Source organism: Dermacentor silvarum, chromosome 5 (assembly GCF_013339745.2).
Source record: "Dermacentor silvarum isolate Dsil-2018 chromosome 5, BIME_Dsil_1.4, whole genome shotgun sequence".
Classification (NCBI taxonomy): Eukaryota; Metazoa; Arthropoda; class Arachnida; order Ixodida; family Ixodidae; genus Dermacentor; species Dermacentor silvarum.
The window spans coordinates 152,046,139-152,065,475 of record NC_051158.1 but is presented as its reverse complement, the minus strand read 5'-3'; positions in this window follow the sequence as shown (position 1 = coordinate 152,065,475).

Below are 19,337 nucleotides of genomic sequence, written 5' to 3'. Positions count from 1 at the left end.
AATGGCGGGAGTTCTGCGTGTGATAATCACAAGAACGCTGACATCTATCGCGATGTGTATTGTAAACAAGCAGTTACTGATTTAAATGAGAAGCATGAGTGGTTATAAGTAATTGAGGGCAACGGGTGTCTACTGTATTTGAGTTTAAAAAGAATACAATGCCGGGAGTTCTGCTTGTGATAATCACAAAAACGCTGACATCTATCGCGATGTGTATTTCCTCGCAATTTTATTGTACAATTGTTGGTTCTACAAGTAAACGAGCAGTTACTGATTTAAATAAGAAGCATGTGTGGTTATAAGTAATTGGGGGCAACGGGTGTGTACTGTATTTGAGTTTAAAAAGAATACAATGCCGGGAGTTCTTCCTGTGATAATCACAAAAACGCTGACATCTATCGCGATGTGTATTTCCTCGGAATTTTATTGTACAATTGTTGGTTCTACAAGTAAACGAGCAGTTACTGATTTAAATAAGAAGCATGTGTGGTTATAAGTAATTGGGGGCAACGGGTGTGTACTGTATTTGAGTTTAAAAAGAATACAATGCCGGGAGTTCTTCCTGTGATAATCACAAAAACGCTGACATCTATCGCGATGTGTATTTCCTCGGAATTTTATTGTACAATTGTTGGTTCTACAAGTAAACGAGCAGTTACTGATTTAAATGAGAAGCATGTGTGGTTATAAGTAATTCAGGGCAATGGGTGTGTACTGTATTTGAGTTTAAAAATAATACAATGCCGGGAGTTCTTCCTGTGATAATCACAAAAACGCTGACATCTATCGCGATGTGTATTTCCTCGGAATTTTATTGTACAATTGTTGGTTCTACAAGTAAACAAGCAGTTACTCATTTAAATAAGAAGCATGTGTGGTTATAAGTAATTGAGGGCAACGGGTGTGTACTGTATTTGAGTTTAAATAGAATACAATGCCGGGAGTTCTGCCTGTGATAATCACAAAAACGCTGACATCTATCGCGATGTGTATTTCCTCGGAATTTTATTGTACAATTGTTGGTTCTACAAGTGAACAAGCAGTTACTCATTTAAATAAGAAGCATGTGTGGTTATAAGTAATTGAGGGCAACGGGTGTGTACTGTATTTGAGTTTCTAAAAGAATACAATGCCGGGAGTTCTGCCTGTGATAATCACAAAAACGCTGACATCTATCGCGATTTGTATTTCCTCGCAATTTTATTGTACAATTGTTGGTTCTACAAGTAAACGAGCAGTTACTGATTTAAATGAGAATCATGTGTGGTTATAAGTAATTGAGGGCAATGGGTGTGTACTGTATTTGAGTTTAAAATGAATACAATGCCCGGAGTTCCGCCTGTGATAATCACAAAAACGCTGACATCTATCGCGATGTGTATTTCCTCGGAATTTTATTGTACAATTGTTGGTTCTACAAGTAAACAAGCAGTTACTGATTTAAATGAGAAGCATGTGTGGTTATAAGTAATTGAGGGCAACGGGTGTTTACTGTATTTGAGTTTAAAAAGAAGACAATGTCTGAAGCTCTGCCTGTGATAATCACAAAAACGCTGACATCTATCGTCATGTGTATTTCCTCGGAATTTTATTGTATAATTGTTGGTCCTACAAGTAAACGAGCTGGTACTGATATAAATGAGAAGCATGTGTGGTTATAAGTAATTGACGGCAATGGGTGTGTACTGTATTTTAGTTTAAAAAGAATACAATGCCGGCAGTTCTGACTGTGATAATCACAAAAACGCTGACATCTATCGTGATGCGTATTTCTTCGAAATTTTATTGTACTGTTGTTGGTTCTACAAGTAAACGAGCTGGTACTGATTTAAATGAGAAGCATGTGTGGTTATAAGTTATTGAGGGCAACGGGTGTGTACTGTATTTGAGTTTAAAAAGAATACAAAGCCGGGAGTTCTGCCTGTGATAATCACAAAAACGCTGACATCTATCGTGATGTGTATTTCCTCGGAATCTTATTGTAGAATTGTTGGTTCTATAAGTCAACGAGCTGGTACTGATTTAAATGAGAAGCATGTGTGGTGATAAGTAATTGAGGGCAACGGATGTGTACTGTATTTGAGTTTATAAAGAATACAATGCCGGGAGTTCTGCCTGTGATAATCACAAAAACGCTGACATCTATCCTGATGTGTATTTCCTCGGAATCTTATTGTACAATTGTTGGTTCTACAAGTAAGCGAGCAGTTACTGATTTAAATGAGAAGCATGTCTGGTTATAAGTAATAAAGGGCAACGGGTGTGTACTGTATTTTAGTTTAAAAAGAATACAATGCCGGGAGTTCTGCCTGTGATAATCACAAAAACGCTGACATCTATCTTGATGTGTATTTCCTCGGAATCTTATTGTACAATTGTTGGTTCTACAACTAAACGAGCTGGTACTGATTTAAATGAGAAGCATGTGTGGTTATAAGTAATTGAGGGCAACGGGTGTGTACTGTATTTGAGTTTAAAAAGAATACAATGGCGGGAGTTCTGCCTGTGACAATCACAAAAACGCTGACATCTATCGCGATGTGTATTTCCTCGGAACTTTATTGTACAATTGTTGGTTCTACAAGTAAACGAGCAGTTACTGATTTAAATGAGAAGCGTGTGTGTTTATAAGTAATTGAGGGCAACGGGTGTGTACTGTATTTGAGTTTATAAAGAAAACAATGCCGGGAGTTCTGCCTGTGATAATCACAAAAACGCTGACATCTATCGTGATGAGTATTTCCTCGGAATCCTATTGTACAATTGTTGGTTGTACAAGTAAGCGAGCTGGTACTGATTTAAATGAGAAGCCTGTGTGGTTATAAGTAATTGAGGGCAACGGGTGTGTACTGTATTTGAGTTTAAAAAGAATACAATGCCGGGAGTTCTGCCTGTGATAATCACAAAAACGCTGACATCTTTCGTGATGTGTATTTCCTCGCAATTTTATTGTACAATTGTTGGTTCTACAAGTAAACGAGCAGTTACTGATTTAAATGAGAAGCATGTGTGGTTATAAGTAATTGAGGGCAATGGGTGTGTACTGTATTTGAGTTTGGAAAGAATACAATGCCAGGAGTTCTGCCTGTGATAATCACAAAAACGCTGACATCTATCGCGATGTGTATTTCCTCGGAATTTTATTGTACAATTGTTGGTTCTACAAGTAAACGAGCTGGTACTGATATAAATGAGAAGCATGTGTGGTTATTAGTAATTGAGGGCAACGGGTGTGTACTGTATTTGAGTTTAAAAAGAATATAATGTCGGGACTTCTGCCTGTGATAATCACAAAAACGCTGACATCAATCGTGATGTGTATTTCCTCGGAATTTCATTGTACAATTGTTGGTTCTACAAGTAAACGAGCTGGTACTGATGTAAATGAGAAGCATGTGTGGTTATAAGTAATTGAGGGCCACGAGTGTTTACTGTATTTGAGTTTAAAAAGAAGACAATGCCAGGAGTTCTGCCTGTGATAATAACAAAAACGCTGACATCTATCGCGATTTGTATTTCCTCACAATTTTATTGTACAATTGTTGGTTCTACAAGTAAACGAGCAGTTACTGATTTAAATGAGAAGCATGTGTGGTTATAAGTAATTGAGGGCAACGGGTGTGTACAGTATTGAATTTAAAAAGAATACAATGGCGGGAGTTCTGCGTGTGATAATCACAAGAACGCTGACATCTATCGCGATGTGTATTGTAAACAAGCAGTTACTGATTTAAATGAGAAGCATGAGTGGTTATAAGTAATTGAGGGCAACGGGTGTCTACTGTATTTGAGTTTAAAAAGAATACAATGCCGGGAGTTCTGCTTGTGATAATCACAAAAACGCTGACATCTATCGCGATGTGTATTTCCTCGCAATTTTATTGTACAATTGTTGGTTCTACAAGTAAACGAGCAGTTACTGATTTAAATAAGAAGCATGTGTGGTTATAAGTAATTGGGGGCAACGGGTGTGTACTGTATTTGAGTTTAAAAAGAATACAATGCCGGGAGTTCTTCCTGTGATAATCACAAAAACGCTGACATCTATCGCGATGTGTATTTCCTCGGAATTTTATTGTACAATTGTTGGTTCTACAAGTAAACGAGCAGTTACTGATTTAAATGAGAAGCATGTGTGGTTATAAGTAATTGAGGGCAACAGGTGTGTACTGTATTTGAGTTTAAAAAGAATACAATGCCGGGAGTTCTGCCTGTGATAATCACAAAAACGCTGACATCTATCGCGATTTGTATTTCCTCGCAATTTTATTGTACAATTGTTGGTTCTACAAGTAAACGATCAGTTACTGATTTAAATGAGAAGCATGTGTGGTTATAAGTAATTGAGGGCAACTGGTGTGTACTGTATTTGAGTTTAAAAAGAATACAATGCCGGGAGTTCTGCCTGTGATAATCACAAAAACTCTGACATCTATCGCGATGTGTATTTCCTCACAACTTTATTGTACAATTTTTGGTTCTACAAGTAAACGAGCTGGTACTGATATAAATGAGAAGCATGTGTGGTTATTAGTAATTGAGGGCAACGGGTGTGTACTGTATTTGAGTTTAAAAAGAATACAATGTCGGGACTTCTGCCTGTGATAATCACAAAAACGCTGACATCAATCGTGATGTGTATTTCCTCGGAATTTCATTGTACAATTGTTGGTTCTACAAGTAAACGAGCTGGTACTGATTTAAATGAGAAGCATGTGTGGTTATAAGTAATTGAGGGCAACGGGTGTTTACTGTATTTGAGTTTAAAAAGAATACAATGCCGGGAGTTCTGCCTGTGATAATCACAAAAACGCTGACATCTATCGCGATTTGTATTTCCTCGGAATCTTATTGTACAATTGTTGGTTCTACAAGTAAATGAGCTGGTACTGATTTAAATGAGAAGCATGTATGGTTATAAGTAATTGAGGGCAACGGGTGTGTACTGTATTTGAGTTTAAAAAGAATACAATGCCAGGAGTTCTGCCTGTGATAATAACAAAAACGCTGACATCTATCGCGATTTGTATTTCCTCACAATTTTATTGTACAATTGTTGGTTCTACAAGTAAACGAGCAGTTACTGATTTAAATTAGAAGCATGTGTGGTTATAAGTAATTGAGGGCAACGGGTGTGTACAGTATTGAATTTAAAAAGAATACAATGGCGGGAGTTCTGCGTGTGATAATCACAAGAACGCTGACATCTATCGCGATGTGTATTTCCTCGGAATTTTATTGTACAATTGTTGGTTCTACAAGTAAACGAGCAGTTACTGATATAAATGAGAAGAATGTGTGGTTATAAGTAATTGAGGGCAACGGGTGTGTACTGCATTTGAGTTTAAAAAGAATACAATGTCGGGAGTTCTGCGTGTGATAATCACAAAACGCTGACATCTTTCGTGATGTGTATTTCCTCGGAATTTTATTGTACAATTGTTGGTTCTACAAGTAAGCGAGCTGGTACTGATTTAAATGAGAAGCATGTGCGGTTATTAGTAATTGAGGGCAACGGGTGTGTACTGTATTTGAGTTCTAAAAGAATACAATGCCGGGAGTTCTGCCTGTGATAATCACAAAAACGCTGACATCTATCGCGATTTGTATTTCCTCGCAATTTTATTGTACAATTGTTGGTTCTACAAGTAAACGAGCAGTTACTGATTTAAATGAGAATGATGATATATGGGGTTTAATGGCGCAAGGGCCAATAATGGCCAAAGAGCGCCAGGCCAGTGTTAATGAGTTTGAATTGAAGCGATGAATTACGAGTGGTGGATATGACGTGGCTGTAAGGGGGCCTAAAAAATAGTCGCTGTAAAGTGCATAAAATCTACAGGTAATAAGATTATGGAAATGACTGATGGCGTGTGCTATGAGCATGAAATATGCATTGCAAATAAAATACTATTTGCAAAGTATGTCCGATGAGAAAATTGGCATGAAGCACTATTGCCTCAACAGAGCCCTTGAACATAAAGGCCTGGAGGCATGCGCTATACTGAGCACTATCGCAGCAGCATCCTCTGGCGGGAGGATGTGCTACGAATATCTAGGGCTAATCACATGTAGTACCACGTCATTCAAAAAACCTAGGACTGCTTTGGTATTAAAAAGTGGTTCTTTGCCAAGAAACATACTGGGATGGAGAGGGATATGGTAGCGGTATGCAAGAGGAAAGTGTTTCCTTCTCTCTGTTTCGGCTTCCCGGCACTCCAAGAGGACATGGAGGACGGTCAGCCTCTGACCACATCGGCCACAGGTTGGAGGCTCGTTACCAGTCAACAGAAAGTTGTGAGTACCATATGTGTGTCCTATTCTGAGACGGCAGAATAGGACATCAGTTCGTCGTGTTTTAGTTGTACAGGGCCAGAAACCTAACTGTGGCTTAATCAGGTGGAGTTTATTATTTGTTTCACTCTCCCACAGGCGTTGCCAGTGGTTTCGCAGTTTCCTTCGCAAAAAAGGCTTCAGATCTGTGGCGGGAATAGTACTGCTAAGATTGGTAGCTTCAGATGTAATTGATGTGGCCATTTGGTCTGCAAGCACATTACCTTCGATGGATCTATGACCAGGAACCCAGCATATTGTCACATGTCTACCAGATGAGTAAATATTGCACAAATATGAGTAAAGTTCAATGAAAACAGGATTTTTGTGTTTCCTTAAAGACATTAGTGCCTTTACGACACTTAAGGAGTCCGTGAATATTATTGCCTTATGTAGCTTTAATTTCTTAATGTGTTTAATCGCAGACAGTACTGCATAGGCTTCTGCAGTGAGGATACTTGTATAAGGGTTCAATACGTCTGATTCAGAGAAAGATGGACCGACGGCCGCGTAAGATACACCAGCATGGGACTTTGACGCGTCGGTGTAGAATTCAGGGCAACAGTACTTCGATTGGAGTTCACGGAAATGTATTGCGATTTCGAGTTCAGGAGCGTGCTTTGTGACCTCCACAAAGGATACATCACATGCTATCACCTGCCACTCCCAGGGTGGTAAAAGCTTACCTGGAGGCATTAAACGATGTTCGAGAAGTGGGACATCCATTTCTTCGCTAAGTTCTCTCACACGTAGTGAGAAAGGCCGTCTCACAGAGGGTCTATTATGGAAAAGTGTAGTACACGTCAAATCGTTAACGGTTTGAGAACATGGATGTTCATGATCAGAGTGAACTTTGAGGAAGTATGTGAAGCTGATGTACGATCTCTGGAGATGAAGTGACCATTCATTCGATTCTGCATATAGGCTTTCTATAGGGCTCGTTCTGAAAGCACCGGTGGCCAAGCGGATACCTAGATGGTGAACGGGATCCAGCATCTTTAGTGAACTTGGGGCAGCAGAGTTATATACTACAGCACCGTAATCCAGTCGCGAACGAATGAGGCTCTTGTAAAGATTCAATAAATATTTCCTGTCGCTGCCCCATGATGTGTGAGATAAGATCTTCATGAGGTTCATTGTTTTTAGGCATTTTGCTTTGAGATATTTTATGTGGGGGATGAAAGTTAGCCTAAAGTCAAGTATGATGCCTAGAAACTTGTGTTCTTTGTTCACAGGTATTTGCTGTCCATGCAGTTCTACACAGGGATCTGGAATCAGGCCTCTCTTTCTTGTGAAAAGAACACAAGAACTTTTGTGGGGGTTAACTTTAAACCCGTTTTCGTCTGCCCACTTCGTTACCTTGTTTAAGCCCTGCTGTACCTGTCTCTCACACACTGCGAGGTTACATGACTTGAAGCCTAGTTGTATGTCGTCTACGTAGACGGAATAAAAAATAGCCGGTGGTAATGAGGCATGGAGTGTGTTCATCTTAACGATAAACAGTGTGCAGCTGAGCACGCCTCCCTGGGGTACACCAGTTTCCTGAATGAATTGCCGTGAAAATACATTCCCGATTTTGACGCGGAACGTACGATTGGACAAATAGCTTTGTATTAGGCTTAGCATATTGCCATGGATGCCTATTAGCGCCAAGTCTCTCAGGACTCCGTAACGCCATGTTGTGTCGTACGCCTTCTCCATATCGAGGAATACCGATAAGAAAAACTGTTTATGTACAAATGCGTCTCGGATATTTTCTTCAATGCGCACAAGATGATCAGTTGTGGATCGGCCTTATCTAAAGCCACACTGATAGGGATCAAGCATTTTGTTCAGTTCAAGGTAATGTATAAGGCGTCGATTAACCATTTTTTCAAATAGCTTGCACAGGCAACTTGTGAGAGCTATGGGACGGTAACTTGCCGCCAAGGAAGGATCTTTACCCTGCTTCAATACAGGGACCACAATCGCTTCTTTCCATGCGGATGGAAGATATCCGGCAGCCCAAATAGTGTTGAGAAGCGCCAGTAGTGTTAGTTGTGTATCAGTGTGCACGTTCTTAATCATGTCATACACGACTCTGTCGGGTCCCGGTGCAGAGCTCTTACATGCGATCAAGGCAGCTCTCAACTCGGCAATATTAAAAGGACGGTTATATGGTTCGTTCTGTCGGCATTTGCGCATAAATGGCTTGCATTCTTCTATCTGTTTGTATTTAAGGAAGGATTTGGAATAATGGATTGAGCTTGACACATGCTCAAAGTGCTCCCCAAGACAGTCTGCCTGGTCCTGCAAGGTATTCCCTTGGTCATTAACCAGAGGCAACGGATGAATTTGTTGCCCCTTTAGCTTTCTTACGCCATTCCACACTTTTGCCTCTTGTGTGTAGGAATTTATACCCGAGATAAACCTCACCCAGCTTTCTCTCTTTGCCTGACGTCGTGTCCGCCTTCCCTGCGATTTAATCTGTTTAAATTGAATGAGATTTTCAGCATTTGGAGATCTACGCAATATGCCCCATGCCTTATTTTGCCTTTTTCGCGCCTGTCTACAGTCTTCGTTCCACCAGGGAACACGTCTTTTACGTGAGCTACCATTCGTTTGTGGAATACACTTTTCAGCAGCATCAATAATAAAAGCGGTAAAATATGCAACAGCATCGTCGATACTAAAATTGTTTATAAAATCTCGTGGTAAATAAGTTGATTCTTTAAAATGCTCCCAGTCAGCAGATGCTAATTTCCATCGAGGAATACTGGGAGGGTTGTCATGCTGCGTTATTAAGTTTAAAGTTACGGGGAAGTGGTCATTTCCAAAAGGATTTTTGATGACGTTCCATTCAAGGTCAGGCAGAAGGGAAGCGGATCCAAGTGCAAGGTCTATCGATGAATACGAATCGTGTTGGGCGTTGTAATACGTGGGCTCCTTCTTATTAAAGAGACAGGCACCAGAGGTCAGAAGAAAATTTTCAATGAGACGACCTCTCGCGTCACATGGCGAGTCTCCCCATAACGTGTTGTGAGCATTAAAATCTCCCACGAGGATGTAAGGTTCGGGAAGCTGGTCAATGAGGTTATAAAAGTCTGTTTTTTCAAGGCGATGATTGGGGGGGACATAAATGGAACAGACAGTTACTAGTCTGTTAAACAGAATGGCCCGAACTGACACTGCCTCAAGGGGCGTCTGGAGGGCTGCATGTTGGCAAGCTACAGACTTATCTGCTATTATTGCTACACCGCCGGACGAGGCGTTAGCCTCATTGCGGTCTTTTCGAAAGATGGTGTATTGACGAAGGAAGTTTGTGTTTGTGGGTTTCAGATGTGTCTCTTGAACACACAGCAACTTAGGATTATGTTTGTGTAGGAGTTCTCTTATATCGTCGAGGTTGTGAATAAGTCCTCTAACATTCCATTGTATTATTTGTGTTTCCATAATGAAGAAAGAGTTTGTGCTGTGTGTTCAGAAGATGAAGACTAGCTCACAGTGCCCTTTCCAGGCGCCGTGACGCGAGGTTTCTCTTTTCTGGAGCGGTCAAGGGATTCCCGCCGCTCCTTAGGCGCTGGCGGCGCCGTCTGGCCGGTTGTTGTGTCCATCGCCTCTTGCGAGGCGCTGGACACGCGCTCTTGCGAGCGGTTGGCTTGACATGAAGGCCTCGTCTCGAGGGACGAGGCCCTTGAGGCCACCAGCCCGGAGGTCGATGGCCCCTTCTTCTGAGGCGGCGGAGCAGCGTTGGCCGCAGCCACCGAGGGGGCGGATGGCGTCACCGCCGGCTCACCTTGTGTGGGCCGGACAGCTGCCGGATGCCGCTGTGGCGCTGCCCCCTGACGCGCCACCTCGGCAAAACTGACTTTAGGCAGGTATGAAACCCGCCTGCGAGCCTCTTTGAAACTTATATTTTCCTTTACTTTGATCGTGATGACTTCTTTTTCTTTCTTCCAAGACGGGCATGACCGCGAGTATGCGGCATGCTCGCCATCACAGTTGACGCAGTGTGGTGTGTTTTCGCACGTTTCAGAGGCATGGTCATCGGAACTAGATTTAGCACATGTCTGTCGGCCTCGGCAGTTCTGGGAACTGTGGCCGAAACGCTGGCACTTGAAGCAACGAAGAGGATTTGGAATATAGGGTCTGACCCGTAGCTTTACATAGCCCGCCTCGATTGTCTCGGGCACGATACTTGATCCAAAAGTAAGTACTAGATGCTTGGTTTTGATCTCCTTGCCGTCCCGCCTTAGCATAATTCGTTTAACATTGATCACGTTTTGCTCGCTCCAGCCTTCCAACAGTTCAGCTTCTGCCAGATGCATCAGGTCATCGTCGGAGACAACGCCACGACTGGTGTTCATAGTTCGGTGCGGGGATATTGTCACCGGGATTTCCCCGAATGACACTAGGTTTGGAAGCTTTTCGTGCTGTTTCGTGTCGCGGAGTTCCAAAAGGAGGTCTCCACTAGCCATTTTTGATGCCTTGTAGCCTGCCCCAAGAGTTTCGGTGAGACACTTTGACACGAGGAAGGGTGAAATCATTCTCATCGTCTTTTCAGAGTTATCAGAATGAATAACATGGAATCGGGGGAAATTTTGCAATTTGTTACCAAGGAATTGAAAGATATCTTCGGTGCGCCCTCGTTTATGAGGGCGATCAGGGAGTCGGGGAAATGACGAAAGAGCCATAAAGGGAACTATAATTTCGGTAGCTATGCCAGCCACCCACCACCGAGCCCAACATGGGGACGCCTACGAAACCCGAAGGCAACGAAGACGCCAGCTGTACATAGCCACTATAACCTAATATAATAGACCCAAGGCTGGATAAACTACACCAGGTTAACCCTTGCTGCCTGGAAAATTAGAAGTAAAACGAAGTGAAGAGAAGACAGGAGAGATGGAAAGTGAGAGAGAAAGACGAAGGTTGGAGGGAGAGAGAGACAGGAAAAGGCAACTACCGATTTCCCCCGGGTGGGTCAGTCCGGGGGTGCCGTCTACGTGAAGCGGAGGCCAAAGAGGTGTGTTGCCTCCGCCGAGGGGCCGTAAAGGTCCAAGCACTCGGCATCGGCTCAACCCCCAGGATCCCCTTTTCCCCGGACACGGCTAAGCCACGTACGGTTAAACGCTGGAGGGGCCAACCCTCATGTGCTAGGGTCCGTGGTGTCGCAACACACCAAACGCCTGCTGACGCAGACGCCCCTGCGGGTTAAACGAACGAATAGGTTATAATATCAGGTGTTTCTGGTAACGCGAAATGTGAACGCATTTAACGTTTTTAAGGTTTGGAAAAATAAACTCACTAAAATTCAAAAGCAAGTTAAACGTAGTTATTACTTTATGATGTTCGATGGCGTTAGTGACACTAAGCACGTCAATAATACACTGAATTCTATCAATTCTTCTAAAAGAGCCACCAGTGATATTGGCGAGTTGTTATTGAAATAAGAAATATACAAACGTACAGTATTGGCCAACAAGTTTACGAGCACTTCACTTCATTAGTCGCTAACTCCCACAGTCAAGATTGATTAGGTCACTTACCTCCCCCTCTTAAACGATTTGCTACTTGCTCATCCAACAGATCCACAAGAGGTCATCAATGTGATTCAGAGTTTCAGAATAAGTAAGAGTGAGGGCATAGATTGATTAAAATTGAAACCGATAATCTTTATTTTAGGCGTCATCCGCGCCACTTTAGCACACATATATAACCTCGCGTTAGGCAGAGTTGTATTGCCTGAGAAAATGAAAACCACGAAAGTCACAGTCATTTACAAATGTGGAGATAAAAATAATTTGAGTAAGTACAGACCAATTTCAATTGTGCCAATATTGTTAAAAGGACTTGAAAAATTATTATATACAAGATAGTCTAAGTTTTTTTATCAGCACAACGTCATCACGCGTCGACAGAACGGGTTACAGTCTGGCGTTTCAAGAGAAAGTGCTTTGCTATATATATCAAAAAGACTTAAGTATAAAGACCATAAAAGTAAAAAAACTAACTAAATACACTTTCATTTTTTCAAGGCATTCAACCGAATTAATCATATTACTCTGTTAGAAAAGCTATATTGTTACGGCGTTCGTGGTGTCATTTCAACTGTTATAACAAGTTACTGATCAAATCGGCATTAGTGTATATCTATTAACCGATACTTGTCATTGTCTAAAGCTGTTAGGAATGGTGTACCACAAGGATGTATAGTACAGCTCATTTTATTCAATATGTTCGTAAAATGATACTGTAAGAGTAAACAGCTCAGTAGATTGTCATTTATGCGGATGACACGTGTTTACTTTTTTCTGGCGAAACCATTGACAACCTTGTTGTGTTTGCTAATCAAGTACTAATGCAAATATACGTATGGACTGTAAAAACTCGCTACACATAGATTGCTTTAAGACTAAAGCTGTACTGGTCCGAGCGAAATCAAAATCTTGCAAACCATCTCAGAAATCATTTCTCCACAGTAATGAAATCGAACTTTCCTCATCCATAAAAAAAGACTTGGTGTTATCTTTAGCGAATACTTGTTATGGGATTATCATACTGAGCACATCAGCCAAAATTTACAGAGCGTTAGGCAAATTCCGTAGGTGTGAACATATACAATCTGTGCCTCAAATGATTTTCGTGCACAATGCCTTTTTTCTTATCTACAATATTGTTATCTCGTTTGGTCAACAGGCACAAATAGTTTAGTCACCCTGAAAAAAAATGCATTACGATCCACTGAACGTGTCTTTTATATGGCGCACACCTCTGACTTGTTTAAGAAGTTCAGAATCTTGAGAGTGTAATATTGATACGAACACCAGCTCTTGTCTGCTTTTAAATCTGAAATACGCAGAGGCAGTACGTACATACGTAATTTAGCTGCCTTTCAAACTACCATAGCCTGTCGTCTAATTCGACTTACAGAGATTTAGTATGTGTCATGTCCTCGAACTAACTATGGGGTTCAAATTCTTCGTTTCTGTCTTCCAAATGCCCTCAATAGTTGGAAACTAACAATTAAGAACTTCACTACTTTATTAAAAACAGTTATATAAAATGATGTGTTAACTCCAACAATTAGAGATCATCTAGCTTTTGTGTTATGTAAACGTTTCATTCGCTATTTCTTGTTTAAGACCACATGTGTACGAGTATAGGCCCTTTTATGTATCGTTGTTTTCTGCTGCCTGTGCTTGTTTTTATTTTGTTTTAGAGGTTATGGGGCCCGTCAAGCTACTTCTATGCAGCGTTTTTCCCGTCATACCCAACCACAAATTTCCATTTCTCATGTACCATGTGGTTGAATGAACTCAAACTCAACTCAAACTCAAAGCGATGACCTGAAATCATGTAATACTGAAACTAAAGAGACATTTCACAAGACTTCAAGAACCCTGACAAGCGACAATGAACCACAGTTCACCAGCGAAGAATTCGAAAACGTTTCATAAAGCTGGAAGATGTAAATCTGGATGCCTAAGTTGTAATGAAAATGGCTGAGTCAGCCGTAAAGTGGCAAACATGCTGCTCAAGTTAGCAGGAGACCCACAAGTAATGTTCCCTGATTATGAAAATACTCCGTTACAAGAAATGAAAGCTACTGCAGCTTAGTTGGGAGGAGGAGGGACCAATGGTCACCGCCGTTGAACGAGTGTTTCAACATCATCAGAGCTACTTCAACCCAAACCAGTAGATGTCAGAGATCAAAGAAAGACGAAGAGGGGAAAATTGACACTTTACGACAGTACACAATCCATGAATTTGCCGATGCATATCGAAGCATTTTTTTTACAGTTCGTCCCATGAAAAGCGGCACACGTATGGACAGGAACTGTAAATAAGCGAGTTGACGATAGGTCGTAAGAAATGTAAGATACACATTCCTTTGAAGGGATCGAGTCTAATTCAGATCAAGCCCTTCTACGAGAACTTATAACAGCCAACAAGAACAAACTGATTGTGTCGAAGAAACATAAACTGAGAATATAGAAGCTAAAGAGGCAACCACTGCGACAAAGCAGCCAAACTATAATTATACTACCGTTAGATCTCGCAGAACTAGACAGCCTTTATAGAGATGAGGACTTTGTTGTCGACTGAAAGGTTATGGCAGAAATGGAAGGGATTTTATAAGAAGAATCCTGAAATGGTGCCATGTTTCTGTGTAATTTTACACGGTGTCCGACTGCTCCTTCAGAATAATCTGCTGCCTCATATATGCAAACCCGTTGCTCCACTGTGATTTCAAGCAGACGAGGCATCAAGTGGCGTTTGACCATATAGCTTTATCGTTGTCCCACCTGTACGGACTGTTAAATCCTTACCGTCATGTAGCCACACGTATGCTTCTACTCAATGGCTTAATAAACCCAGTCAACGCCCGTTTGACAAAAGTCCAGTCTTTCTATCTCTTTCTACACAAAACGTAACCAAACAATCACAGAGACGGACTCCGTCGCTTGATCACTTGCAGGGCCGCAGCTGAAGAGACAAACCGGATGCGTCGAGCACGTTGGCTGCTACGTACACGAAGCCCTGCTTTTGCGGTGTAATCTCCATACAGATGACAGCACGCCAGAAACACCATTACAAGACGTTGTGTCAAGCAAACTACGCATGCTAGTTATCTGATACTGTCATGATTCCGCTTACGTTGGCGGCACATGTAGTCAAGACATAAGAAAAGCGTCGCGTAATCGTTATGTCGTCAGGAAAACGTATGTATGAATTGCGACTGGCCCAGTTTTGCCAGATTTGTTACGGAGACTAAACATGTGATTTATACTTGACAACGATGAAAACAGTTGAATGCAGCGTTCCCTGCCAAATTGTGGCGTGCAAAGCTGTAGGATCACCGAGTCTAAACGAACGTGGAAATTTGTTTTCTCATCACAAGTGAGCATTTCACAAAGTTGGCTCTGTTGTTCCTTCTACGCAAATTATCTTCTCAGAACGTTTGGGACAGTTTCCTGGACGTTTTCACTAAGTCTGCCTTCTATAAATGCTTAGTAATAGACAGCGCAACCTACATCACCAGCATGGCCTTCACAGGCTCTTGTAAGAAGCTCGAGATCCTCCATGCTCGAACAGTGGCTTGTCAGTCACAGGCAAATATAGTCTAAATACTGAATAGAATCTTGAAAATTATGCATGTTGCCCGCACTGCCTCAAACAAATACTGTGATCTTAAACAGGCCCTTATTGCATTTCTAGCCCACGAGACAGTCACTAGATCAATACTGTTCACATTTGCGAAGAATTACACTTTCCAATTCACAGTGGCCTTCGTAACAAGTCGGGTTCTACCGCAGCATCGTGTCATAAGCTTGGAAGTGAGCTCCCTAAGATGCTTACTGATTCCGTTTAAGAAACTTGAGAGCAACTATACATATACAGAATGAAGCAGGCTGGCCAGAGCAACAAGTCAGTGCTTGCCAGACAAACTTTTAGTTTTGACGAATTAGTGATAAAGCGCATAAGTTCGCTCTGCGATGCGGCTTTAAGCATAACCGACAGGCTCGCTAAAGGTTGGAAGGCCCCTACACACTCATCGACAAAGCAGCAATGTCCAGGGAAAAACATTGCGCAACGAGAGCGAAATATGGACACGAGAGCGAAATGTGAACCCGCGTGATCATCTTACCTAAAATGCTTTCCAAAAGGCTGTACTTGTGACTAGAAGTTGTACTCAACGGGCTCCTCTCAGAGAGCGGTAAAACTTGAGCGGACGACACCTGTGATGAAATTTGAAAACAACGCCTGCCTTTTTGTCTTTTTTGTTTCATGTTTTGCACTGAGGCCCTCTCTTGCTTGCTCAGGTTTTTATTAAAACGTCGCGCGTGAATACACTGGTGTTAAAAGTATATTTATCTGTCTTTATTTTCGTGTGCGTCTATGTTGTTTTCGGGTGGCGTTTCTGTGCATGCGAACTTGTCTACTGCAAGTTCTTGCGAGATGAAGATACTTGCTGCTATATTTGAAACGGCTGTTGAAGATGCGATTTGAGGCATACTCGAACACCAATGCAAACGCACTGCATTCTCGGCTGCACAAGAGCTTGCAAAGAAGCCACACCCAGAGACACCACCGGCACTATTCACCCAGCTGTCTGCCAAAAAGCGTGTTAGCTTTGGCCTTTGCAATCTGTGGGACAACGTTGTCGCTATGGATGACTTTCGAAGTGCAGTAGCATCATCCGGGCTTTCTACACCTTGATATAACGCAGCACGCACTCTGTAATCGGGCCTAAATTACTGAGTTAATGCACGACTCTCCCCCCTCTATGACGCTACGAACGCATCCGCACACAATGCCCATCCAGGATTTCTTTGGCTGGTGAAGACGACTATCAAGCCAAAATAAAGATGCCAGTTTGCGAACCTTTGTCGATATTTCCTTAGGCCTATCTAAAGGGACTACTGAGGACTCATGACATGAATGTCATGACATGCGTGTCATGAAACAGCCGCCTAATGGTTATTCATTTATGTTTATTTGGCATTCATGGCATTCATGGTTTTGGCATTCATGGCATCCATGGCATTCATGGTTATTTCGTTAACTTGGTAGTCTCCCCACACACTGCTTCGCGTAACATTCATTCCCACAAGGTGCGGGATCTGCCGGCTTTTTTTTCATGATGTTAATTGTAATTGCTTATTGCTTTTTATGGCATCGTAGTAGAATTCAATAGATGACAAGACCCACTTTCAGCGTTAGGGTTCTGTTTTGAAAGTTTCTGCATTACACTTCTTGTTTTTGCAAGGCCAATATTTTTGCCAGCGCGTAGTCCACGATACCTTGTTCTCCAGTTCTCCACTGAAGCAATCACAGACCTGAAAAGTGAAGGCATTGCAAAAGTGTTGGTTGTTGGCTATAAGGCTAAATGAGTAGCTCTAAATGAGTACCTTGAGCATTGTGTCAATAGTGACATGGTGGTCTTAGTGAACCCTATCATTCACCGGAAAAGCTGACCGCATTTTCGCGCAATAGAATTGTACTGGGCCCCCATATTCGCTAAGTGGCGTCACAGATCGAGGCAATCCCTTCTCCTTAGCCCTTGTTCATATGCTGTCAAGGTGGCGCCGGTGTGGAATCGCTTCCATATAGCACACCCTTTTATTTCGCCTCTGATAGTACATACTCGGGCCTACCGTCGAATGAAGGTTGTGAGGGTGAGGCTGTGAGGTTGTTAGTGCTGACGTGCTGCCCAGGTAACTTAACTACTCGTATTCATATTTCAGGCAACGGCGCGAAATCTACAAAGACTTCTCTAGCTAAACAACCTAGCCAAACAACACAGTTCGAACGGAAGTATTGAAAGCAGGGCTTCAAGAAGCATTTATCTTTCCCTTAAAAACAGCCATAGAATGAAAAGTAGTTGTGAGTTGTTTTATTTCCTGGGCGAGCAGAAGAGTTTAAAGCAGGCTAAACATATATAAAGAACAGATTTTATTGCTGCTGTGGTATAATGATGGGAAAGTTTACAAGAAAACTTTTCCAATCTTACGGACACAGCACTAAGTGTCCCAAGAAAGTGAATAGGCCAAAAATCAGACAATGATATTGCTTCGTGTAGCTGATGTAAAAGACTATATACAATATATTTATGCGTAGGCCGAAAAGTTCTCTTACGGTCCGTTGTCCATTACCGAAGAGAGAACACCCGAAGCCGATAACCAGCACTACTATTTATTGCGAATCAGCGAGTTCTACAAGGGAGCAGGACGAGACAATAGATACGAAACGGGTGGCCGTCACATCGAGGGTGCCGCCATGTTTTCTACGCTAAGCGAAATTTGCGAGTGTTAGCGTCTCGCGCTAAATCGACAAAATAGCGGAGGCACGCTATGCGCGAACGTTCTGCGCGTTCGCAGCGTGGGCCCGCTTTATTTAAAGTTTGGCATGGTGCCACTTCGCTATACTAAAACTATCTATCAAGAGGACTTAACGCTAATTAAGTATAATTACGATTACATTATGTAAGCCCAATCAAGAATAATGAGGCTAATAACGAGAGACGTATGTGTGTTTGATGAGCTACTGGAAATAATGCTTAAGCACCATCTCACAAGTCCCACTAGAGAGTTCCTGCGGTAAGTGTACCCGCCATGGTTGCTTAATGGCTATGGGGCTGAGTTTCAAAGCACGAAGTCGCGTGCTCGATGCCTGTCAATGCGGTCGCATTTCGATAGGGACGAAATGCGAAAAGATCCGTGTACTTAGCTTTAGGTGCACGTTTAGGAAACCCCAACCCGCCGTGGTTGCTCATTGGCTATGGTGTTGGGCTGCTAAGCACGAGGTAGCGGGAAAGAATCCCGGCCACGGCGGCCGCATTTCGATGGGGGTGGAATGCGAAAACACCCGTGTACTTAGATTTAGGTGCACGTTAAAGAACCCCAGGTGGTCCAAATTTCCGGAGTCCCCCACTACCGCGTGCCTCATAATCATATCGTGGTTGTGGCACGAAAACCCCATAATTTAATTGCTTGCCGTAATTTTGTTAGTTTTTTTCACATAAACAGTTCATTTATAGAAAGTAAAAACTTTCCTCCTACGGTTACATCTTTCTATTTGGTCATTAACCGTGAAGTTGGCTGTTTCTGTTTAATAATAGTGCATATGTACACATACATGCAGCACTACATGCATAATCAATATTCCTTTTATTTTTCAAATAAAGCTTCACTCATTAAAGTCGCACTCGTTATGTCTTTCCCTTTAGTCCCTTTTTTCGTTTCTGTCGTGTTACTAGGCCTGTGTGTATATCCTGGAGCAAGTGTTATCGCAAAAGTCTTGCGATAATTCCGATATTGCGGGTGCTTATACATCATTAGTATACAAGTCCCTTAGTACTGCTTTTGTACATTACGAATAGTGCTGATATAAAAAGAAAATTGAAGTCTCTTACGGCCTCCGTTCCTCCTTTGTCGTAATAGGGTCTGCATATGTTGTAATGTTTGCACATCACAACTGCAAGCTGTGCCGGAAATAAACAATTATTAGTTCAGGTTCTT